The sequence below is a fragment of the Myotis nattereri genome (genome assembly GCF_964212035.1).
Source record: "Myotis nattereri genome assembly, chromosome: 1".
NCBI lineage: Eukaryota > Metazoa > Chordata > Mammalia > Chiroptera > Vespertilionidae > Myotis > Myotis nattereri.
Window position 1 is genome coordinate 182965785 of NC_138075.1, and position 26564 is coordinate 182992348.

The 26564-nt window shown below is 41.0% G+C and overlaps 1 protein-coding gene across 2 annotated transcripts in view; it reads left to right on the forward strand.

Moving 5' to 3' along the window:
- G3BP2 (G3BP stress granule assembly factor 2) overlaps positions 1-26564 on the forward strand; it is a 95660-nt gene that overhangs the window by 14234 nt on the left and 54862 nt on the right. The gene's annotated exons all lie outside the window — the stretch shown is intronic.

The following is a 26564-nucleotide window of genomic DNA, read 5'->3' on the forward strand; positions in this document are numbered from 1 at the left end:
AATTGATGCCAGTGGTCACCAGAACTGTTTTGTTATTACCCAAGTGGATTTGTCCACTTGAGCCACTATGACAGAATGCCATAGACTGGGTGGCTTATGAACAACAGAAATTTATTTCGCACAGTCCTGGAGGCTGGAGGCCTACGATCAAGGCACAGGCAGAGTCCCTGTTTGGTTTATAGACTGCCATCTTCTTGCTGTGTCCTCACAGTGATGTCTATCTAGGAACGACAGGAGAGGTTTCTTGGGCCTCCTTTATATCAGTAAGGGCACTAACCCCACTTGGAGCCCTTGTGACCTAATAACTTCCCAAAGACTCACCCTAAAGTACCATCACACTGGGTATTAGGATTTCAACGTATGAATTTTTGGAGAACACAAATATTCAGACTATTGCCCCAACTTAGAGTGGAAGGTGAGTTGATGGAGTTAAAAGTAATCATAGTTGCCTTGGCCAAGTAGCTCAGTTGGTTAGAACATCATCCCAATACGTCAGGTTGCAGGTTTGATCTCTGGTCAGGGCACATTCAAGAAGCAACAAATGAATGCTTAAATAAGTGGAACAGCAAATCGGTGTTCTCTCTCTCTCTCTCTCTCTCTCTCTCTCTCTCTCTCTCTCCCCCTCTCTCTCAAATCATTTAAAAAATAATCATGATTAACAGGTTAGAAATCCTTGGAATAGATGGCTCAGTTAAAAAAATGAAACTTTTAAAATAAAAATGAACCTTTAAACGTAAAGCAGAAAATCTCAGTGGAGAGGATCAACTGTACCATGATATCTATCATTTTGTTCCCTAAGTAGTACCTTCTTAGATCTCTCACAAATTACTGCTGCCTCCAGCATGTTGGCCTCCAGGGGGCACTGTTTCTCCTCCAAGGCTGTGGACCAGTCGCTAGTGGTTGTTACTGAAGTTTACAGCTGAGCCTAACTAAAGTTGGGTTCTATCTGCTTAGGTCCTAAGCCTTAGGAGATTCCACAGGGAAATAAACACTGAGAGTGATGTCTATCTAGGCCAGTGATGGCGAACCTTTTGAGCCCGGCGTGCCAGCATTTTGAAAAACCCTAACTTAACTCTGGTGCCGTGTCACATATAGAAATTTTTTGATATTTGCAACCATAGTAAAACAAAGACTTATATTTTTGATATTTATTTTATATATTTAAATGCCATTTAACAAAGAAAAATCAACCAAAAAAATGAGTTTGCGTGTCACCTCTGACACGCGTGTCATAGGTTCGCCATCACTGATCTAGGTAATCTGGTTTATCAGGAGAATTTATTGAGTCTCAGCTTGCAGCTCACTGGGGTTCCTGTCTTCCTAGCTCTTGGACTATTGAATCCTCTTTACTCCCAACACACAGTAATCATTTACCAGGCTTGGTGCTAGGGGCCGGGACAGAACAAATGCAAGGTTTCTTCTCAAAGCCAAGCGCGGTGGGGGGGAGAGGTAGTCAATTAGACCAGGCCCAGAGGCAGGCAAGGAAGAGGCCTTCCTTAGACCCACTCTCACAGTGCCTAGTTTTTTGGATTGAAATGTAGGATCCTTACCTTCAGACAACACCTGCCCCCAGCAAAGAGTAGCCATTTCAGCACCTAGCACAGACCCAACTCATTCTGTCCGTGCACACACTCAATAATAGAGGGTCCATTTGTTACATATACATTTGAATTTACACTGCAATAAGTTTTCATTTTATGTATACACTGGCCGAAAAGCAGCTAATAGTAACAGATTAAGAAAACCAATTAGCTAATTCATTCTATTAGGACTATGTTTACATTTTTATTCTCAAGATTCAATACTTAATATTGAATAATAGATTGTACATTCATTAAATTATATTTTGCTCTGGATAAGTGCATAAAATTAGGAAAATAGAGTTGATTTTAATTTTATAAAATTTATATTTGGCAAGATTGGGCCCAATCAACATTATATATATATATACATATATATATATATATATATACATATATATATATATATATGATTTATTTTTATTGATTTCAAAGAGGAAGGGAGAGGGAGAAAGAGGATAGAAACATCAATGATGAGAGAGAATCATTGATTGATCGGCTGCCTTTTGAACCCCACCTCCCCCACTGGGGATCGAGCCCAGAACCTGGGACCCTTCAGTCCACAGGCAAACGCTCTATCCACTGAGCCAAACAAGCTAGGGCTCAACATTTTTCTAAATTGATTTCTTAAGCCATAGGATTATAATTATGCTGACCAATAATGATCCTTTATAGAAGTAATGTGAGTGGCATCCTCATTCATCAATTTAATAATGTCTTACGTGTAATAGAGATTATCTTGGGTCTGTTCCTTCACCCTCACCTGATTGTGAATGTGTAGGACTCCAGGTCACTAGTTATTCACATACCTCTTTTATTTGGCTCTTCTCCCATCAAACACATTTCCACTTATGTACTTGGTTACTTATGTTTTTACATTTCTCTTTGGCTGTTAAGGATGTTAGCTTTCAGTTGCCATCACTATGCAGAATGGTTCTTTGCACTCTAACTCTCCACTGATGATCTAATGTGGGCCTTTAGTAGTAGCCAACTTTTATTGAGCATTTCCTGTGTTCCAGGCATTGTTCTCAAGACTTTGCATGTCTTAGGTAATATATCTCATATTACCTCATAACTACCCTGAAGTGTAGGCAATGCAGGGTATGCCCATGCTGTGGTCATTTGGGCAAAGTTACTCAACTAGCAAGAGACAACATGAGATTCACACCCAATCTGGCTCCAGAATCTGCAATACCATACAAGAATATACAATACTTCCTCACTACCCAGGTTTGTTAGAATAGCTGAAGTTCAAAAGTATGTTAGAACCTTAATAGAGTTTCCAAAGGACTCACACGTGAATTATATCTTGTTTCATATATAACCTCTCTGAGACTGTTCCCTCATCTATAAGAAGGAAGTAATAATAGAACTGACCTGATAGGACTGCTGTGAGGATTAAATAGGTGAGTAGTGGAGTGTATTTATATCACATATCTGGACCACCTCTCATCTACATGTGTCTGTGTATATAAAACCTCAAGCATTGCCTGACATTTAGTAAGTGCTCATTATTCTAAGCAGTATTCCTGTGTCCAATAAATGATAGCTATTATTACTATTATCCATTAGTTTTGACAGTAAAACTTTCTGATATCTACTGGTCCTTAGATATTGAGAAACGTTTACACTCGTTCCTTCTTCATTGCCCCCCTCCACAGAGCTTGTTCACTCTCCCCCCTCTTTTTAAGGACCCTGCCGATTCTCACTTGGGAGCCTCCTCTAAGTGGCTGTAGAACCGGTTCAGGGTTCCAGGGGCTTTTCACTCCTTAGCCTCTGGGCCTCCTTCGCTCCACTTGCCTTTCTTCCCAGCCTGCCTTCCAGAACCTTCACTCTTTCTCCGGGGACAACCCCCCCCACCCCCCTCAGGCTTGGTCCTGGGTGGAATGCGCTCTGTGGCTTTCCCAGCCTGGCAGTCCTGACCAGCCCGGGCCTTTTGTTTTTTAAATAAGCTTTACAGCTAATCATTACAGGGAAATGGAGACCATCCGCAGGAAAATACATAAGAAAGTACACAGGTGACTTCATTCGGCTCTGGTCCGTAATCCCTGATTTCTGTTGAAATGGTAAAATGGAACCCCCTGTGGCCTCTGCCTCTGTGTTTTTACTTTGGAGAATAAAAACAATTCAATTTAGGCTTCCGCCTCTTGCTTTCTCTGGTAGGGCCTTTACCTCCCAGGTAGCCTGAAGGGCCCAGGCTTTCCCGGGTGTTCTCTTTCCTGCCGTGGGCACTTTGCATCTCTGAGGAACTGCAGGTGGGACTTCGGGCCAGAGACCCCCTTCCCTGGGGATTATCCTCTGGGCATTTCCTTCCTAAATTTGGTGCTGCGGTTAGGAGATATCTGGACAGGGCTAGAAGTAAAACACATTTTAAAAGAAAAAATTATAGGAAAATTACACAGGGCTTTGCATTTTGGCCTAAGATCCAAGATGTATTAAGAGAAGCATTTACTCTGAGACAGACAACAGACGTTGCCATCAAATGAAATTACATTTAGGTTAAAATTATCGTTTAATTAAAAGTCATAATAAGAAAATGAAATGATCTTGAGGATATCGCATGAATCAAATGATGAGGAAAGAGGAAAGACGTTATGAATGAAGGTAAGTTAATATGCCAGCTGCCCAAGATATTAAAGGTGCTCCTTGCCTTCTGTGTTCCTCCTGCCCCTTCTTTGTTCTTGCTGTGGCCTGTGTGATATTTGTAAAAAGAAAACCTCATCTGGTTTCTCTCTTGGCCAGCACCTCCTATTGCCCTCAGAATAAAATTGAAAATATTTGATTTACTGTGCATTGCCTCATTTACATACACTCCAGCATTAATTAACATCTCTCAGTTCCTAAATGTTCTTACCTCCAGGAATCTGCCCCTGCTTACCCCCGTCGGGATCACCTCCCATTGACAAAGCTGGCTCCTACTCATTCTTCAGTGTTTAATTTAGAAGACACCTCCCCCATCCACCAGAATCTGGTGCCCCTATACACTTTTCCCATAGATTTTACCCCACTGTGTTAATCTGGCCTGTGTGCTAATCTCTTTACCCAGATAAATGGACCTCAATCTTCAGGTCTTCAGGACGCCAAGAAGCCTCTTTCACAGGCTCACACACAGTTTAGTGTTTGGCCCTTTGAGACACGTAGTAAACTGTTGAATGAGAGGATCTGGCAGGGGTTGGGGTCCAGTGGAAGTTGCATAACTGGTAAAGACTGTGAGGTGCAGTCTTGTGGGCCGCTGGCTGCGCGCTGATTCCAGGACACCCTGTCAGGTGGCTGAGTGCTGTTAGAGGCTGGTCCATATAATTGGTCCCTAAACTGCTCGAAGTCCTGGGAAACCAGTTTCTGTTAAGCCGGTCTTGCACTACCCTCCTTCGCTCATTTGTTAATGGGTAAGAAGAAATGTTAACTGTGGGAGAAAAAGACTCCTTGTCAGCACTTTCTCATCCCACAGGAAGTTACAGGGAAGCCAGAGTACAGTCAGAAGGTTGCTGGTGGGAGCCGGCCTTCCTTCCTTCCCTCCCTCCCTCCCTCCCTTCCTTCCTTCTTTCTTGCCTTCATTATGCATTTACTTATTGGGTTCCTACTCAATGTTACAACAAAAGAATGTGATTTTAAGAACCATCTTCAGCTGAGGAAGTTTAGGAGCCTGCTCGTCCCTACTGTGGAGACCACACTGTTCCAGTGTCCTGGCCAGTTGACCCTCGCCTCAGCTAACGCAGGAATTGCCCAGTGACCGTGTGCCCTGGGCTGCTTAAAAAAATCCTCTCAAGTTTGACCAACTGACCTCCAACTCCTTCTGTAGATATATTACATGTTCAGTCTGCGTGTGGTCCAGGTTCACTGCATGGAAGCATTTGGAAGTCTGCTGGGTCACTGACCTATCTCTGCTGTGTCTGATTCCTGATTTCTCAATTCTAGCATGGGTGGAGTGGGCTGGGACAGCCAGGGCAGTAATTGCCTTGCTTGTAGCTTTCAAATATAGTACTGCCAATACATTCTTACTCTCATAGTGGCATATGGGAAGTTTTAAAATTCAGCATTTGCAAAGAAGTATTGGAAATACTAGATCATAAGGTTGTCAGGGAGGAAAACCTTTCCTCTGCTCTCTTTGGTTCAATTTTTGTTGGCCTATGAATCCAGCTGACAAAAGATGTATTTGCAAGTGAAAAGTCAGAATTTATTCACATATTCTTATTAACGTTTGTACAGAGTACTCAAAGGGGCAATTAGAATTTGGGGCTTATATACCATCTTCATGGAGGAAGGGGTTAGAGAGAAGGGCACTTACAGGAAAACAAAAGATTAATGGAGGAAGGAGAGGGAGAGAAAGGGCATTTATAGGGGGAAATGAGGTTTTAGAAAGATAAATGGGTCCTTAGGATTATAGATGACTAGAGGCTTGGTGCACAAAATTCATGCACTCAGGGGAGAGGGTTCCCTCAGCCAGGCATGTGCCCTCGCGCAGTCCAAGAGCCTTTTGGGGATGTCTGACTGATAGCTTAGCGCTGCTGCAGAGGCGGGAAAGGCTCCTGCCACCACCACTGCAATCGCTAACCAAGAGCCTGGCTCATGGCTGAGTGGGGTTACCCCTGTGGGAGTGGCACTCCTGTGTTCAGTGTCTGCCCCCTGGTGGTCAGTGCGTGCCATATCTGAAACTGGCTCTCCAAGATCCCTTGTGGGTCCCGGATTGTGAGAGGGCGCACGATCGGGAGTGGGAGATGGGAGGTTGGCCAGCTGGGGAGGGACTGTGGGAGGGCTCCAGGGTGTGTCCGGCCCCATCTCACTCAGTCCCGATCGGCTGGACCCCAGTAACAAGCTAACCTACTGGTCGGAGTGCCTGCCCCCTGGTGGTCAGTGGACGTTATAGCGACTGGCCGACCAGTCGATTGTCTGCTCCCTGGTGGTCAGTGCACGTCATAGTGAGCGGTTGAGCAACCTTAGCATATCATTAGCATATTACACTTTGATTGGTTGAATGTACAACAGGACATTTAGCATATTAGGCTTTTATTATATAGGATAGTTTTTGTGACAATGTTTATTTGTGATGTGGAGACTTTTCAACATCTCTGGTGTTAAAAACCAGTCTTCCGGCCCTAGCGGGTTTGGCTCAGTGGACAGAGCGTCGGCCTGCGGACTGAAGGGTCCCAGGTTCGATTCCGGTCAAGGGCACATGCCTGGGTTGCGGGCACGGTCCCCAGTGGGGGGCATGCGGGAGGCAACCGATCAGTGATTCTTCTCTCTCATCGTTGATGTTTCTGTCTCTCCTTCTCCCTTCCTCTCTGAAATCAATAAAAAAAATATTTTTTAAAAAAACAGTCTTACCCAGTTATTTATAACAATTGGATTCTTTTGAGTTGTTGTTTTGTTTGTTTTTTTGGAGGTTGTGCTTTAGGCAGATAAGAGATTTCAGGAACTCGAGTGCCTTCTGCTCAAAATAATTTTTATGCCATAGTGGCGTATTCTGGACCTCTTCATGATCTGTCTTTATACTCTAGCAGAGTATTCCAGTGGGTAGAAGGTCATTGGATGAACTTGTTCTCCAAAATTATATCAGTATTTGCATTTGAGCCCCAAACCTTCAAGCAAGTGGCTAGAATATAAAACAAATACTGTATAAACAAACACAGTGCCTAGAATATTATGTACTGGATCCAGATGAGACTCTTGTTCCAAATGCAAACTATTGCTTACTCAACAAGATTTCTTTTAACAAATTAAGGAGGATAAGAAAAAGATTTTAATTAAACCAAATGGTTAAAATTATTAGCACAATTTTATTTAATCTTTTCCCATGACTTAAAAGGGTGGCATTAATAAACTCTAAGGGTTTATTTTCAGCATCCTGAAAACTCTGATGAAGTAGTCATCAAAAGAGAAAGGAAAAACCAGGGATGTAGGCTGAGCAGCCCTCACTCCTGAAAAGTTAGAGCTGGTAATTTATGGCTGAAGCTGGAGAAATTATTTAGGTGCATCAGAGAGACAAATTAATGCATCAAAACTTATCTCTGTGGGAAGTAGGACATGGAAAAATTTCCTTGGTATCCTTTGGGTTGACAGAATAACCTCATCTCTTTGGAACCTAGAAATTGAAAGAGTAATGAGACTTTGTAGAAATATTGGTGCCAGGTTAGAGAACTTTGACCTGAGCTGGAAAGGGCTGAATTGAGAGACTACAGGGTTGAGGAGATAAGCTGTTGTTAAAAAAAAAAAAAAAAAAATCCGCTTTATGAGCAGTTGTCATTTAATATACATTTTCTAATTTTCATACATTTTCTAATTCAATGCTTAGAACAATCCAGTGGAGTATTAGTATTATTTCAACTTTACAGAAGAGCAAGCAAATTATATAACTACTCTTTTATTGATGGACATGGAAGTTATTTCCTGTTATTTTTTTTCTAAGCTGAATTAAACATTCATTTGTTCCTAAGTACTTGTGTTTTTTATTTATGTTGATTTCCCTGCATATTTTAATAGATAACACAAGGTTACTTTTCCACATTTGCTATAATTAGAACTAGAAAAAAAAAACACATATGAAAACCTGGAAGGAAATAAAGTGCTAACAATATTTGTTTTCAGTGGTATAATTATGGCTGATATATTTTTTGCTTCCCGTTTTCTACAGTTTTGTATTGACTGGGTATTACTTAAAAGGAAAATAATAAGTATATCAGTAAATGATATTGTATAGATGATAGTAAATTAGCTTCATAGTTTAGGGAGATATTCATGAACTCTTTCCTAAAATCAATAACTGACAAGAGAAAATATTATCTCAACGTAAGACATGAAACAGATAAAATCTGAAATATATTAGTTTCAAAAATCAATGTGTCATGTGGTGGCTCATAAACTAATTGGAATCAAATCTAATAAACACTTTATAAAATACGTAAACAAGGCCAATATTATAGGAGGCTGTTGACCTGTCCAATATACAGTAGAAAATAAGCGAGCCAGGCTGAAGCAGCAAATAGGAAGGGCACAGTGTTTTAGAGTGTTGGCTGCTAACTGGTGTGTGATTTTGAACAAGTTGCCCAACTTCTCCAAGAAGCAGAGAAATGGGGTCGTTGCTAGAGGGGAACATAGTCGGGGAAGTTTGTTGTTTTAAAGCACTTTTATATGCTGATGTTAATGATCCAGTGGAGAGAGAAAATTTGGTGATGATGGAGAATTGCAGGAGTGATGTTCTTGGGTACGTGGGAGGGGAGGATTGGGTTTAGGTAGGAGCACAATGTATGGGAAGCAACAGGTGGGACAGAGGAGCAGGTGGGTACAGGTAGCAGTGGAAGAGTTTGAAAGTGTCTTGATTGCCCTTAACCCTGCTGTGGGATCAAGTTGCTCCCTCTCTCCTGCAGATAGCACAAGCAAAGGGAATGCATAGGGAAGGTAAGTGGGGGATGTTGTTGGGAAACTTGACGAGAGCAGAGAAGCTGTGACATACTGGTTTAGAGGAGTGCATTGATAGAAAAGGTTGTGTGGCTGCGGTGGTAGTGGTGGAGGCCTAGTCACTGGAAGTCAATAGGCGAGAATTTAAAGTGGGATCAGATGGCATTGTTTTGTGTTTTCCTCCAGACACCACGACTGGGCTAAAGTTGAGGCGTCAGCAGGCTGCTTCCTTCTGGGGGCTCCAGGGGAGAATCCTTTTCCTGGCCTATGCCAGTGTCTACAGGCCACCTGCATTTCTTGGCTCACAGTCCCTTCTTCCATCTTCAAAGACAGCAGCACAGCCGTGTTGAATCTCCTTCACTGACTGCTTCCTGTGTCACATCGCTTTCTAACATTGACACTCTTGCCTCTCTTTCCTGAAGGCTCTTTCATTACTCTGGGTCCGCCTGGACCCTCGGGGTAATCTCCCCTCCCCAGGTCCTTCATTACATCTGCAAAATCCCTTTTGCCATGTAAAGTAACAATATTCAACACACGCGATTAGGACATGGACATCCTGGTGGTGGTGGGGTGGGGAGGCATTATTCTGTCTCCCATAATTAGTGAAGTTGAATATGTTTTCATATGATTATTAGCTTTTAGTATTTCTTCTTCAGTGACTTGCCCACTCGTGACATTTTTAAAAAGTTAGCTGTTAGTTGTTATAATTCATTTGTAAGAACTTTTTCTGTCTTAAGGATATAAACCCTAACAATCAGCATTTTGCATATTTCCCCCAGTTTATTGTTGCCTTTCAATTTTGTTTATAAGATATTGTCTAACTTACCAAAAGTACATTACTTTTAAAAACTTTACTAGTATATAGTGGGAAATGTCAAACGAATAAAAGTGGAGATTTACTATCTTGAATCTCCAAATTTAAATCATTATCGATTTAACACTAATCTTTTACCTATACCCTTACCCGCTTCCTCTAAGTTATTTATTATTTTTAAGCAAATCCCAGAATCATATCATTTTATCCATAAATATTTCAACAAAATACATTCATTTAAGAAAATTTAAATCCTAAAATTCGTTTCTGTAAGGTTTCCGGTTTTTGTGTCATGCACCCAAAAGCCCACTTCACTTGTCTTTTTACAGGGGATGAAAATAAAGTCTGAATGTAAGCTTTTGCACCTTTTCAGGAGATTATATTTCCTTTTTCTTAAACTTTTTATTTATTTATTAGGAATGAGTATTTTCTGACTGACTAAACAAGTATATTTGAGCACCTACCATGTGGAAAATGCTGTGAATTCAACATCATGTTACCCTTGGGTGCATGTGAACAGGGAACTGCATAAAAGGATTACAATTATAAAATTAGCAGGCTGCCCATTGGTGTCCACACTCCTGATTTAGTCCTCTTTCCATGACGACACTGATGATAGGGAACAACTGTGAGACGGTTGGCAATTGTCTGCCATGGCTGTATCATTTGCACAGTTCGGTGTTTTTTTTGCCAAAGCCACTGGGCACTGGGAAATAAAAACAAATACGCAAAATGGGGGGGAAAGACCAGTTCCCCTTCTTCATAGTCAGTCTGATGCTTGGTGTCTCCTTCATGTTCTCAAAGGGTGAGCCTTTGCTTATTCCAGCCCACACTCTGTGGACTGTTGGCAACCACAGATGCAATTAGAGAGCCATTGGCTTCCACTTTGAAAAGGAAAAAATATAACAAGTACTGTACAGTTATTACTTAGGACTCGGCAAGAATAGGTGTTCAAGGTGATGTCTTAGATTTCTAGACATGAAAGGGGAAGGCAGGGCAAGATTGCAGCGTGTGCTTGTCATAGCCTAGCAACTCCACAGCCAAAACAAACACCTCTCAAGTCGTACTACCATAAATACTAATGGATTTGTTTGGCACCCTCAACTTCCTACTCTTAACCCCTTGCAACCTGGTTTCCACTGCTTTCTGTGAACCTCCTCTTTTGAAGATTACCAGCCAGATCCTGGACATTATTTCCAGCTCTGTCCTGTGTGTCTCCCCGGTAAGTGACTGTGAACAGCCCCTTACTTAAACTTCTTGCTCTCTTAGTTTCTGTGATGCCCAGTGATTCTGTTCTACTCAGGCTTTGCTGTGTGAATTTTTGGCCAATGTGGTAGCTGCTTTTTAATCCCTTCATCCCTTGAATGTGGTTCCTCCCTATAGGCTTTGATAGTCACCCATGCTTCTCTCTCTCTTAGCACTCCTTGGCTTTAATTTTCTTGCTACCAAATGTCTATTTCAAACCGAACTTCTTTCCTGAGCTCCCAGCCCACGTTTCTGTCTAATTCCTGGGGATGTCCAGGTTGACTTTTGCTCACCTCCAACATCTTAGCCCAGCTCCTGTCCTGAACGTTAGGCCCTGGGCACCAGCACCCATCACCTCCAGGCTGGGACTGTTATAAATTGAGAAGATACCTTAGAATTGAGTCTCATTGCTAAAAAAAAAAAAATCAGGCAAGCCTGAATGGAGCCTGTGGCACCTGAGAGGGCTACAGTCACACAGCCTTCCCTCCTGGGGACCTGAATGCTGCTTGTCTTTTCTTCCCAACAACTGCACTCTCCCTCTAGGTCTGAAGCCTGTTTTGCTGAGGCCCTGAAATGTTAATTTTCACCATGTCCCTTCCCAGACAGACAAATCCCGTTTTGTTTTTCTCAGCCCACTAGTGCTATGGCTCAGCCTTCACGGGCAGAGTCTTCTGGGCGCTATGCCTTCAGCCATAGGGTCATTCTCCTGGACATTCACTAGGTCTCGACCATTACTCCTTCTTGAAGTCCCGTCTTCTTCTGTGTCCTGCTGTCCCACCTTCCTTCATGCCTCTATTACTTCATGCTCCAAATTACTGAAAATCCCTCCCACCCTTACGTCTGGATGTGGTCCTCACACTTCAGCTCACCCTGCCTTCTAGTGCCATCTTAAATCCTTCCTGGAACTTGGTGAGATATACTTATCTCTAAAGTAGGATTTTTAAAATTAGTAATTTTATTAGCATTCTTTTCTTTTTTAAAAACTCAATAAATGGTAGCTATTTTTATTTTCATTCATTGAATCAATCATTTTACAAATATTTCTTAATCTCCATTTTATGAAAGACATTTTGCCAAGCTCTGGATATATAAAAATAAACAATTTATTTTCTTTTTATTATTTACTGTCCTGTGTATCATGTGAAAGATTGGAGGGCCTAACTTTGCTAGTGTCCCATAAAGTTAGGTAAGCACTCTTTGGACACGTGTGCTAGCTAAAACATGTTTAAATACTCACCTTGATCATGTTGCTACCTGGGAAAATGCCTTCAGGTAACTTACACCCCAGGCCATAGTCCACATTCCTTGGTGTGCTATTTGAGGTCTTTCACAGTTCATCTCTATAGTATTATTTTTCAAGCTTTATTCACATAGAACATTGTGTATGCTTAAAGTATACAGTATATTCACTGTTTTGGCTCAGTGGATAGAGCATCAGCCTGCAGATTGATGGGTCCCAGGTTTGATTCCGGTTAAAGGCACATGCCCCGGTTGTGGGCTTGACTCCCAGTAGGGGGCGTGCATCAATTATTCTCTCTCATCATTGATGTTTCTACCTCTCTCTCCCTTCCTCTCTGAAACCAATAAAAATAGAGTTAAAAAAAAAGAAAAGAAAAATGTGATTTGGGATTCAAGTCAAGAACCCTGTGGAAAAAAAAAATGAAGTATACAGTGTAAAGATTTTAATATCTTTAGTATTAATAGGGAACTCTTTTTCCTCCTCTTCTTCCTCTCTTCCTTCCATTCTAATTTGTTCATTGACTAAATAATTATTAAATACTAGAGAGGCAGGCCAGTAAATAAAGAGGTGAAGCAAGTGGTGGTAGAGACAATAGAAAACTGGATAGAGGATGCCCTGGGCTCAGCAAGCAGCAGCTACCTATCCCCAAGGTTTCCATGTGGAGTGGGGTCCAGTGTTGTCATATCCTCATCTTTTTCAAGAGAAGCTGGACATCTAGTTTTGATATGAAATCTCCTAATTCTAAACAGGACAGCTGTGAGCTGGATCTGGCCTACAGGCTCCCAGTTTGTAATCTTTGTTCTCCAGAAATTCCTCCAAGCCCCTTCATGCTCCCTGATACCTTGTGCTTTCATGGCTCTTCCTTTTGTTCTGCATGTCCCATTATCTGGACTGCCCAACTTCATTATCTCCATTGATCCAAATCCTAACTCCTACTTGATCTTTAAAATCCATCTCAAATTCTGCTGTGTGGCATGCATGCTTGACATTTTTCAGCAGCAATGCAGAGCAAGTAGGGAAGGCAAAATCAGAATGGGTTGACAGTTGGTCTAGATACCAACTCCAGGGAGGTCAGCCAAGGCAGAGATCAGATTCCCAATCTACAGGTCCAGGGAACAGGGGGCCAGAGGACAAGAGGCTCAGTAACTTGGATTAAGGCATCTGAGCAAGTATGAGACACCAGAGATCAGAATGGAATTTGTAATAGCCACAAGACAACAGCTTTTTTATTCTTTCAATATAATTCTCTAGTTTTTGAAGGGAAAGAAAAAAAGTAGGGTAACTAACATTTTAAGAAAAACTGCTGTGTGCCAGGTGTGTCTCAAAGTCATACCTGAACTTTAGAGAGGTCAAATAGCTTATTAATGTCACATAATTAATAAATGGCACAGTGATAATTTAAATTTTAATTTGTGTGCGTGTGTGTGTGTGTGTGTGTGTGTGTGTTTTCTCTGGGGAGCTTTTAAAAATTCAGATGCCAAGGTGGCACCCTGTGCCACTTAAATAGAATCTGTAGGGGTGGGACTCCAGCATCATTAGTTTTCATAGTTCCACAGGTGGTGCCTGTATGCAACCAAGGTTGAGAACTGTTGTGTCCTTCCCATATAACATTGATTCCTGCTGAGCATTGCTCACAGAGAGAGAGAAGCAGTAAGTAATGTAAACAACGAAGAGATAGAGGTCAGGAAGGCCAGTGAACTCAAGTAGTAGTATTTTAATTAGCTCTTCTTCAAGTGGAAATGTGCACCTGTACTCATTCCACAACCAAATACTCAGCCTGGGAGTCTAGGGAATAAATAGGGACCCGTCAGAGGAACTGAGCAATAAAGAGTATAAAATAATAGTTCTCCAAATGTTGGTTTTTATTTTTGTGGTTTTTTTTTAAAAAGTGCACAGTTCAATCGTTTTTATTATATTTATGGAGTCGTGCTATCATCACCACAGTAGAACATTTTTATCATCTGAAACAGAAACTCTGGGCCCTTTAGCTGTTAACCATCAACCCTAGGCAACAACTAATTGACCTTCCTTCTCTATAGATTTACCATTTGTGGACTCAAATGTTGGTTTTTAACTGAAGTGCTTCATTGATGAAGGGCCCATAATGATCCTTGTTGTTTTTACTTATTTTTTACTTTCTAATGAAGCAAAACATATGTATGTAACTCAAAATTTTGCAAGCCGAACTCACCAGGGAACCAGCACCCAGGGTCAAGAAACCAGAGCTTATTGGCATCTCAGATGCTTCCCTTGTGTCCCCCTCCTGCACGGGTAACCACTCTTCTGACTTCTGTAAGCATAGATTAGTTTTGCCTTGGTATGAACTGTATACCAATGGAATGATAGAGTATGTCCTTTTTTTCTGTCTTCTTTTACTCAACATTATGTTTGTGAGATTCCCTCATGTTATTGCCTATGGATAATTTTTTTATGTTAAATTCATTCAGTTTCCTTCATAGTAAATTATTTGGACAGGTTTGTTGAGATGCTAAAATATTCTCTAGGTGATTTATTAAATAAGCCACCTCCCTTGCTCAGTATGAAAATCCATTCCCTGAAGGGTTTTGGGGGGAATTTCATTTCAGAAGACTAACATTATTGAGGGCAAATGATAGCGTTTTGGTCTTGCACAACTACCTGGACAAGTCTTTAAACTTGAACTGAATAAACTTGAACATTTATAAACATTTAACAAACTTAAGAGATTGAATTTCTTATCTAGGTCTTTTTTTCTCTCCCTGGAATGTCTGTATTGTGGCATGCCTTTGGGTACTGGTTATGAGTTTTTCTCCTCTTTATAGTTCTTTTTCTCTTTCACATCTAGTGTCCACTCTTAAAGACCAACCCCTTTCTTCACCTAAGAATCTTTAAGTATAAGACCAAACATATACGGTAGCTAGGAATGAAATGGTGTTTTTATACTTGCCAGTGTTAGGAAGGTGCCATGCAATTTACTCCTAGTTTCCTTAGTGCTTTGTTGTTTACCTGCATTCTCAAACAAGCTAGAGGAATGCTTGCTAAACATGGCAGAGTACTTTGCACAGAAATTGGTTCTCTGCAGAATTTTTCTTCTTTTTTTTTATCTTCACCCAAGGACACGTTTTTTTATTGACTTGAGAGAGAGAGAGACATCAGTGTGAGAGAAAAATATCGATTGGTTGTCTTCCAAAAGTGCCCCAACCGGAGATCAAATCTGCATCCTGGGTATGTGCCATGATTGGGGATCGAACCCACAACCTTTTTTTGGTGTACAGGATGATGCTCCATTGAACTGAGCCATCCGGCCCGAGCTCTGTGGAATTTCTTTTCTTGGACTAACAAAGGTTTGCTTTTCAGAATGAAGCACAAGGAAGGTCTTGATGAATCAGGCCTTTCCAAATGTATTTGAGTATTCAGGTGATTTGGGGACGGCTGCAGGTCTTGTACTTTGCTGTCTTTCCCCAAAATAAGCCTCATAGTACAACTGGGGTATGAGGTCAGTGTCTTGGTTTGAAGCCAATCAGATCAGAGTCATTGAAAACAGAGTTTTAAAACACACACCACAAACATAATAACTAGTAAAAGGCCTTCCTTCACTAGATACTACTTCCCAGTCCCCATAAAATTAGGACTGATGTTTAGTCTTCAAATCAGAAAGCTCAAAACATTCCCTAAGCAATCAGGCAGAAACCAATCACTTCTACAGGTTTCTGAGCCTAAGTGTTGTTCCATCTTCCTCTGTGCTTCCCTTAAGATCCCACATCCTATGTAATCCTATCTAATAAAAGAGTGATATGTAAATTAACCATCACTCCACAACAAACATGGAGGCGCCCATAGTGGCCGAGGCAGACGCTGGCAGCATTGCCCTGGCAACGCCAGCCCAGCGTCTGCGCTGAGGGAGGGGAGGGGAGGGGCCTCAGGCTGGAGGCCGGAGCGAGGGACGCTGGCGTTGTTGCAGGCCAGGCTGAGCCCCCCCCCCCCCCCCCCCCCGCACAAATTTCATGCGCCAGGCTTCTAGTTTTATAAGAAAGGTCATCAGATCCCTGCTAGTTCCAAGGGGGGAAAAGTACTGCTTTTTAAGGCTTAAACACTATATTTTCTCAGTTGGCAAAGAAAAATAGGGAGGAAATGCAGTTTGTTCATGGAAATTAAGCCTAGCTTTTCCAAGATGGAATTGGTCTTGCCATCTTTCCTCATCACAGTGTTCTGTGATGAAAGTGCTTGCACAAATATTTCTTCTAGAATTTATATGCAGTGGGAAAGCTTGAAAAACATTTTTCTGTAAATACAATTGACCTTCCCTCCTCCCTTTGGTTTCTGAGATGTGCCTGGTTTTGAACTTGTTGTAGTAATACCAAACTGCTTGTCATGCTGCTGCATCTTTGCGCTTGCTGTTGCTTCTCCCTGGGACAGCTGTTGTCAACCATTGCATTTTCTTCACTGGCTCATTCTTACTTCACCTGCAAGACTCAGCTCAGGTGTCATCTTCTCCAGGGATTCTGAACCTCTAGTTTGATGTACTTGCCCTTTCGTTCTGTTCTCACTGCACCCCAGGCAAATCTGTTTAAACTTTATTTTGTTACAGTGATATTAAAGTTCTTCTTGGCATGTGTCTTTCCCGATAGTATATACACTCCCAGAAAACAAATTATTAATAAAAATTATTAATTATGTGACCATCCTTTTCTTTTAAAAATCATATTATTAGCCCATTCCCAAACATTAGGCTTAGTTAATAATCCTTAATGAAAAACATGCAGCTTTGTGAAATGTACACTATCATTATTTTGTCTATTAAACTGAAACAATTTAGATTAAGATTCTATCTAAGTTTAAGGGTCCTTAAGCACACTGTTGTTACTGAGCAAATATGGACTGGAATACCCACTTGAAAAAATGGTCTCATTCTCTGCTTTTGCTGTGTGTGTATGTGTGTGTACTTCCCATTCTTCCTTTATTAACCCCTTATTATTCTCTGTTACACTAGCTTTTCTTGAAAAAAAAATTGATTTCAGAGAGGGAGAGAGAGAGAAATGATGAGAGAGAATCATTGGTCAGCTGTCTCCTGCATGGCCCCTACTAGGGACTGAGCCTGCAATCTGGGCATGTTCCTTGACCAAGAATTGAACAGTGACCTCCTGTTTCATAGGTCGACACTCAACTACTGAGCTATACCGGCTGGGCCTGATTTTGCTCATATTTCCAAAGGGCATGTCCTAGTTTATAATGTTCACTGTTACTTTATAGATTTGGGTTTCCCAGACTATCTTGAAGAAGGCCATTTATTTCCCCTTTCAGAACGATGTCTGAAAGCCATGTATCTGTCACCCAGTGAAGGGTGATGTTTAGGCTGTGACCATACTGCCTAATAGTAATCATCAGAGTTTATACTTATATGATGCTTTGTGGGTCATCCCCGGTGCTAAGAACTGTGTATGCGACAGTACTATGAGGTAGTAACTGCATTGTGCCTTATTACATGGGGAAACAATCTCAGATAGCTTAGCATCTTACAACTTTTAAATGCAGAGCTGGATTACGAACCAAATGCTACCACATTCCAGAACCTATGATTGAAAACATTCTTAATTGTTTATTTTGAAATAAAATGAGTACAGATTAACAGGAAGTTACATTGACAGAAATTGGGAGGTCCTGTGCAACTTTACCAGCCTCCCCCAATTTGACATCTTATATAACTATAGTACAATATCAAAACCAGGAAATAGTTTCACATCCATAGTTATGTAAACTGAGGTTATTGGTTAGCACAGAATTTTAGTTAAATATGCATTTTGAATGAAAATAGCATTCTTTATGCTATCAAGCCTTTATTATAGTAAACAACTGATTACTGCCATGATATACATTGAGGAAGGATGTGGTTTAGATCATTGGTTCTTAATCTTTTAGGACATAAATACATTTTAGGAGGCAATGAAATATGGACCTTTCAGCAAAAAAGACATGTACACACACATTCATGGTTTCACAAACATTCTCTATCTCCACACCTCAAAATGTGCATAGACCACAGGTTAAAAACTTCTGGTTTAAAGCAAATACATTTACTTAAATCTGGAAATCTATATAATAAAAGCCTAAGCGACTGTTATGGCAGAACGGCCAGAATGACCAGTTGCTATGATGTGCACTGACCACCAGGGGTCAGACGCTCAATGCAGGAGCTGCCCCCTGGTGGTCAGTGCGCTCCCACAGGGGGAGTGCAGCACAGCTAGAAGCTGGGCTCATGGCTGGCAAGCGCAGCGCCAGTGGCTGGAGCCTCTCCCGCCTCCGCAGCAGCGCTAATGAGCAGTGAGCAGGCGGGCAGTAAGGAGCGAGGTGTCCTGGATTGCAAGAGGTGCAGGCCAGTCTGAGGGCCCCTCCCCCCCAGTGCACAGATTTTTTTGCACCGGACCTCTAGTTCTTTAATAATTCTTATTTGTTTTAAAAAATATATATATTTTTATTGATTTTAGAGAGAAGAAGGGATAAGGATAAGGATATAGAAACATGGATGAGAGAAACATTGATCAGATGCCTCCTGCATGCCCCACACTGAGGATTGAGTCCTAACTGGGAATTGAACCCTGACCTCCTGGTTAATGGGTTGGCACTCAGCCACTTAGCCACACCAGCCTGACAGGTGGTTTTTTTGATTGTTTGTTTTTTTGGCTTTTTCCAACTCCACTTATAGAAAAGCCCCAGGAACCCTCTTTTTCTTAAAAGGCTGAAAGTTCCTTGGATCTTTCTACAGCTCTTGGTTGATTGCAGAAAAAAAGAACATAAACAAATAAAACAAAACTTGCTTCAACTTATTGCCCCTGTAATCACATTTGATCTAGGGCTGCTTTCTTGTGCACAAAAGACTGTTGGTCAGTAACTTTCAGATGTCTTTCCTTTTCCAGGTCACAACCAACAACTTGGGTAATTTGAGGTCATGGCTCTGGGATCTTGGAAGCCCATCTAGTATGAGAATGTAGCTGGGAGCTCCTGTCATTTTTGAGCCATCTGCCAGGAAGTATATTTCCACAGCTAGGGCTCACTCTGAGAGTGTGATTCAACAAGGAATAGGTCAGAGTAGCAATCTGGAAGGAGAAGGGTAAAGATATTAGAAAATGAAACAAAACATGGGACCTAACTGGGTAGCTCACTTGGTTAGAGCATTGACCCAATATGCCAAGGTTTTGGGTTCAATCCCCAGTCAGGGCACATACAAGAATCAACCAGTAAATGCATAAATAAGTGGAACAATAAATTGATCTCTCTCTCTCTCTCTCTCTCTCTCTCTCTCTCTCTCTCCTCTCTCAATAATAAATAAATAAATAAACCCTTCTCTGAAAAAAAAAAAAAAACAAAAAACAAAAAACAAAAGCTTCTGTTCCAATCAGAAGGGTAGGATGAATCTTGATTCTGAGGAAGATTCTTGCCTTGGTCATAAACCTTTTATATTGGTGGTTCTCAACCTTGGCTGCACATTAGAATCATCTGGGAATCTTTTTAAAATCCTGATTTCTGGGCCTCATCCTCTGGAAATTCTGTTTCTTTGTTATGGGGTGAGGCCACAACATTAGTAACAAAGAAACAGAATTTCCGGAGGATGAGGCCCAGAAATCAGGATTTTAAAAAGATTCCCAGATGATTCTAATGTGCAGTCAAGGTTGAGAACCACTGTCTTACATGCTTCCTGCTGAGGTAAAGCTCAGTGAAATAGTCTGTTGCTGTGGAGCTCAAATCTAGAATTAGCCCAGAAGAACCTACAAGGAAGTGGTTACACCTGGAAACACAGGTGGAAATAAGGGCTGATGCTGATACTTTGCATGAGGGATTGCCTGTGTTCTGCTCTCACACTGGCCAAGGTAGAAGAAAGCCAAAATGCTTTCACTGTATCAACTGTAATTTTTTATGATCCTTTTCCAATCTGAAGAAGTTTCACAACTATTCTGCCATCTTCTAGTTTTCTGTCTGCTGACGAATGCCTTATATTTTACATTAGCTTGGTCTTTTACTACCCTGAATAGGTTGTTTGTTTGTTTTTTAGTCTGGTTGGTACAAGAGACCAGGAAAACAAATTTGTTTTTAAAGGTACTATATCCTTCCCCTCTTCCTTCTGAACTTGACTGTTTACGACAAAGACTTATGCCAGTGTTTCTCTGCACTATCAAACCAAGTATTTGACCCACGAGAATGCAAAGTGGAAGGATGGAGGGTAGATCTGGCCCAGCGTCTGTTCGTGACCATCTGTAGCACTGTGTTAGGGGCTCCTGATGTTGAGGGTCTGCCTCAGTTCTGTAACAGCAATCAGTTCTATACCTGCTATGCCAGAAACTGTTCTAAACACGATAAATAATCCTCCCAACACCAATTTTTCCCATAAAGTTGGCTGTTTATCCATGAGGAAACTGAAGGTCAAAGAAGCAAACTAACCTAATAACCAGTGTCACAAAATTAGAGAAGAAAATGAAACTTGATCCCACATGTTTTGTACCCTTATATTTAGTGGCGAATTTGCTCCTTAGCTCTGGCTTCTTGCAGTATAACCTCTCCTCTCCCCCCCAAATGAGGAAATGTGGCTCAGAGACACTGGTTGATACTAACCTAATTCCTCTGAGACTGATTAGCGACCCACCAGATGCCATTTCACAGAGGGAGACATGCCTTTCCAATATACAGAGTATCTGCTGACCAGGGCCCCCTCCTCTGGGTCAAGGGGCTTGGTGAGCATTAAATCAAAGAGGAGCCAATTGGGTAACCTCGCGGCATCTCATATCCAGACTGTAAGGCTTGAAGAAGTCAACACACTCTGTAGCCCAGTAATGGCTAGAATATTGGTGTCTGCCAAATTTAGTCTGCCTTGGGCAGTGCCAAATAAACATGGTAAAGTTTTGCCTCTTTCCAAAGCCATCATTTTTTTGGACTCCAGACAACTCAGGGCAGATTAATCCTCTTTTATTTACATTACCTTTAGTTCTTACACTTTCCAGGAGTACTGTATGTCTTAGATCACTTGGCCTGAGGGGATTTTAGACCTCATCATAGTTTTGTGAGCATTGGATAGAATCTATTAGAATTTACAAGCAATCATTCAAGGTGGGTTACTTTTGTAAACCCATAACCTAATTATTTGGGTGTTGATATTTTATGAGGTTTTTGTTTCTAAATTCTGAAGAAGTGACCTCCTTAGTGTCTGCAACCTTTATTTTCTTAAGCTCTGTCTGGTAGCATTTAGAATCTCCTCTACTTGAAGACTTTAATAGACATGATCAAAACAAGTTACATAGCTAAAATCTGCCACCTATAGTCACTCATATTGTTCCATTAAACACATTTTTAAATTTTTTTCAATTACAGGTGACATTCAATATTATTTTAGTTTCAGGTATACGGAATAGTGGTTAGACATTTATATAACTTACAAAGCGATTCCCCTGATAACTTTAGTACCCACCTGACATTATACGCAGTTATTACAGTACTAGAGGCCAGGTGCATGAATTCATGCACCAGTGGGGTCCCTCGGCCTGGCCTGTGGGATTGGGCCGAAACCAGCTCTCCCACATCCCCCGAAGGGTCCTGGATTGCGAGAGGGCACAGGCCAGGCCAAGAGATCCCACTGGCACCTGATAGGGTACTAGGAGGGATGTAGGAGGTTGGCCAGCTGGGGAAGGACAGTGGGAGGGCTTCAGGGCATAGCCGGACCTCAGCAGCAAGCTAACCTGCTGGTTGGAGCATCTGCCCCTGATGGTCAGTGCACATCATAGCAACTGGTTGACCAGTCGACTGTCTGCCCCCTGGTGGTCAGTGCATGTCATAGTGAGCGGTTGAGCAGCCTTTGCATATCATTAGTGTGTTACGCTTTGATTGGTTGAACGGCTGACCGGACAACTGGACACTTAGCATATTAAGCTTTTTATCATATAGGATTATTGACTGTATTCCCTATGCTGTACGTTTCATCCCTGTGCATATTGTTACATTTTATACTGGACAACAAATGGGCGAGCTGTGCAAGAGTTTTATGCATCTTTCTGAATGTGACATATTTCACACACAACCATCAAATGGAGAGAAGGAACCTCTCCTTAGACCCTAACTGTCCCAGTAGCACAGTGGTTCTCAACATGTGGGTCGCGACCCCTTTGGCGGTCGAACGACCCTTTCACAGGGGTCGCCTAAGACCATCCTGCATATCAGATATTTACAATTCATAACAGTAGCCACATTACAGTTATGAAGTAGCAACGAAAATAATTTTATGGTTGGGTCACAACATGAGGAACTGTATTTAAAGGGCCAGAAGGTTGAGAACCACTACAGTAGCACAAAGGTAATGCATGGAAAGATTTCAGGAGAAATTAACATTTGCTTCTTTCTTCAGGCCAGAATAGCCTTTCTACTCTCCTGCTCTAAAAGGAATGGATTTATCCTACTCATAGTGTGTAGGTTTCTCATTGCATCAAAAAGCTTTGTAAAAGAGCCTGCTACAAGAGAGCCCTGAGTTTTCTATCAGAAAGACTTGCTTCAAGGCTAAGAAGGTTCATCGTTTAGTAGTGGTATATGGTATAATGGCACGAATCGGGGCCACTCTGGGGTTTCTTTCTAAATTGGCCTCTTTTAGCCAAGTGTAACTTGCTTGCTTTGTGAATTACTTGTGAAAATGAAATGAGATAATATGTTTCAAGTGTTTTGAAACTATAAAAGACTAGGCAAATGTAAGTTGTTACTTCAGAGCAGAGCAGTGAACAGTCTGAACACTTTTTTGCCACTCATCCCCAGCCTGCTTGATATATTGGCACTCAGTGGTGGCTACTGAGTCCAGCAGTTTTAAAGTATTCTATATGCCATTATTAAGTGGACATTTTGCCAGACAACCCGTAGATAACCATTTTACTTCTATTTATAAAAGACACTCTAGAAGGAATTGTATAATATAGAGAGAATACAAAATAATTACAAAATACAATTCAGACAATCCACTAGACTATTTAAGCAGTATTAGGTTAATTGAAATTCTAAGAAGTGTGGCTTGTGCAAGGAAAAATCACATATAATTCACCATTAGCATGATGGAGATGTTTCAGTGTAAGTACTTGGGTAAATCAGTAGATATAATTTACATTGACTTTTCACAGACTTTTGATAAAAATGCACATTCAAGTCCCACTTCGGGGTTGGGAATGTGATTGAGTGTCAAAGGATGAGCTGCGGTATATAATAAAAAAAGTGGCAAGAAAAGAGGTAGAAGTAATAGTTAGGGTAGATCAGGTAGACCTTGTTAGGCCATGGTAAGGACTTGGGATTTTTTTATTGTGTTGCCTTTAGAACAGTGGTTCTCAACCTTCCTAATGCAGCGACCCTTTAATACAGTTCCTCATGTTGTGGTGACCCCCAACCATAAAATTATTTTCGTTGCTACTTCATAACTGTAATTTTGCTACTGTTATGAATCATAATGTAAATATCTGATATGCAGGATGTATTTTCATTGTTACAAATTGAACATAATTAAAGCATAGTGATTAATCACAAAAACAATATGTAATTATATATGTGTTTTCTGATGGTCTTAGGCGACCCCTGTGAAAGGGTTGTTCAACCCCCAAAGGGGTTGCAACCCACAGGTTGAGAACCCCTGCTTTAGAAGGTTTTGAGAATGCCGTCTGATTTATAATTGTAATGTAAAGGATCCGTTGCTGTGAGAACAGATCATAGTAGAATGACAGTCGAAGTATCATGACCTTCTAGGCTGTTGCAGTAAGTGATGGTGACCTGGACTCAATAATAGTAGTAACAGTATGACAAATGTTTAATCTAGAATAAATGTTGGGAGAAGGAACAGAAATTTACTGATGATTGGCTATGTGTGTGGTGTGAGAAAAACAGTCAAGCATGACTTAAAGGTTTTTGGTTTGAGCCACTGAATGAATACAATTCACACTGGTCTTCCTGCCTTATTATCATGGGAGGGGCCATTTCATGGAGGTTATATTTGAAGGGCAGGGAAATTAGTTCCGAGGCTGCTGTAATCATTCTGGAAAGAAGAAAAAGGCCTGAATCTGCACAGATGCTATAGGTATGGAGAGGCATTCAGAGGGCAAAGACTTGAGAGACATTTAGGAAGTAAAACATCACCACTTAGGAAAAACAGTTTAGGGTTTTGGGTGTGGGTTTTTTTTTCTGTTCGTTTGTTGTTGTTTTTTGTGGGGTTTTTTTCACTAAACCTGAAGATAGCTGAGTCTTTTTCCCTCAGTAAGTCTTATACTCCCTCAGTAAGTCTTCTTATACTCTAGAGCAGGGGTTGCTTGGGGTCTTTTTCTATAGTCCTAGTGCTAAGTTAAGAATATTTCTTACATTTTTTCTTTTTTTTTCAATTGTTTTATTGCTTAAAGTATTACAAAGAGTATTACATATGTGTCCTTTTTTTCCCGCCCTTGACAATCCCCCGGCCTCCCCTACCCCCCAGTGTCTTATGTCCATTGGTTCTGCTTATATGCATGCATACAAGTCCTTCGGTTCTTTTACCCCCCAACCCTCCCCGGCCTTCCCACTGTAGTCTGACAGTCTGTTCGAGGTTGCTCTGCCTCTGTATATATTTTTGTTCATAAGTTTATAATGGTCTTTATTACCCATAAATGAGTGAGATCATGTGGTATTTTTCCTTCATTGACTGGCTTATTTCACAGTTCCGTCCATGCTGTTGCAAATGGTAAGAATGCCTTCTTTTTTACAGCAGCATAGTATTCCATCATGTAGATGTACCACAGTTTTCTAATCCATTCATCTACTGATGGTATTTCTTACATTTTTAAAGGAATAAAAAAAAGGGAGGATAGATGTGTGACAGACCATTTGTGGCCCTCAATACATAAAATAGTTACTATCTGGTCCTTTACAGTATAAGTTTGCCAACCTATGCTGTAGATTAGTGGTTCTTTTAAAGTGTAGCTTAGTCGGCCAGCGTGGCTTAATGGTTGAGCGACGCAGGTGTTTATGGTTCAATTCCAGGATGACTCTCTCATCATTGATGTTTCTATCTCTCTCTCCTTTCCGCTCTGAAATCTATATCTATATATCTATATATCTATATCTATCTATCTATCTATCTATCTATATATATTTAAAGTGTGGTTTAACTGCTGTTTGAACAGAGCAGCAACAGCACCTGGGAACTTGCTAGAAATGCAGGTCCTCAGGCCTTAACACAGATTTGCTGAATTAGAAACCCTAAGAGTGGGGCCCAGCAGTATGTATTTTAACAAGTTCTCTAGATGACTCTGATGCACGGTAATTCTGAGAACTGCTGCTATAGAGAAACTTTTTACCTGTGCGCCAGGATACATGGTGAAGAATAACAGCATGGCGCATAAAAGTCCCAAACTGGAAACTACCAAAGGTCAGTCAGCAGTAGAGATAAGTCGTGGCAGTAAATACAGTGGAAGTATTCTGTGGCTTGTGGTTAAGAGCATGGAATGTGAACGCAGACTGCTTGTGTTTTAATCCCAGATCCACCAAATAGTAGCTGTGTGACTTGACCTCTTTAAGCCTCAGTTTCCTCATCTGTGAAATAGGCATGACATAGTTAACTACTTTATGGGCTTACTGTGAGGCTTAACCAATTATGTAATTAGAAGAATGCCTGGTACAGAAGTATTAGACTTGAAGAGCAACCTGCATATTATAATGCTTTAAGGAAAAATATGTCCAACTTTATTTCATAAAAGTGATGGTCTGCCTGTATATTTTGCATATAACAAAATGACTAAGCAGCCTACTATAGGTAAAACTGTCGATTTTGGAAGTTCAAATGTTGGCATTGCCTCTGCAAACCTCAATTTTCACATGTAGAAAAATAGTAAAATTGTTCTTAGAGGATTGTGAAGAAAACTGATGCAATGTATATGCCCACATTGTGTTTGGTACATGGGCATTTAATTAATAAATGTGTTCTCTTTCCTTTTCTAATTGCCCTTTCATTTCATTTCAGCCCTTCCTTCCAAAATGCCTCTGCTGTCTTGACACTCTGAGAAACATTGCCAAAACTAAGGTGCAAAGTGGCTTCCTTGACTGTAAGGAGATTTGGCTTTTTCCATGAGTCAAGGTCAGGAGAGTCAGTATCTAGTGTTTTCCCAGCTATGCCCAGGGACCAAGTCTGTGTCTAGATCTAGGACAGGACTGTAATCCTGATATCTCCTAGGATTTTAGCCTTTTAGCTTCCTTAGTATGTAAAATTCTTAGTATGTATTTAGCAACTCTTAAATACAAAACGGGTACACAAAGAAATAGATCCTTTTCCCCTCTGTGTCATTTTTCC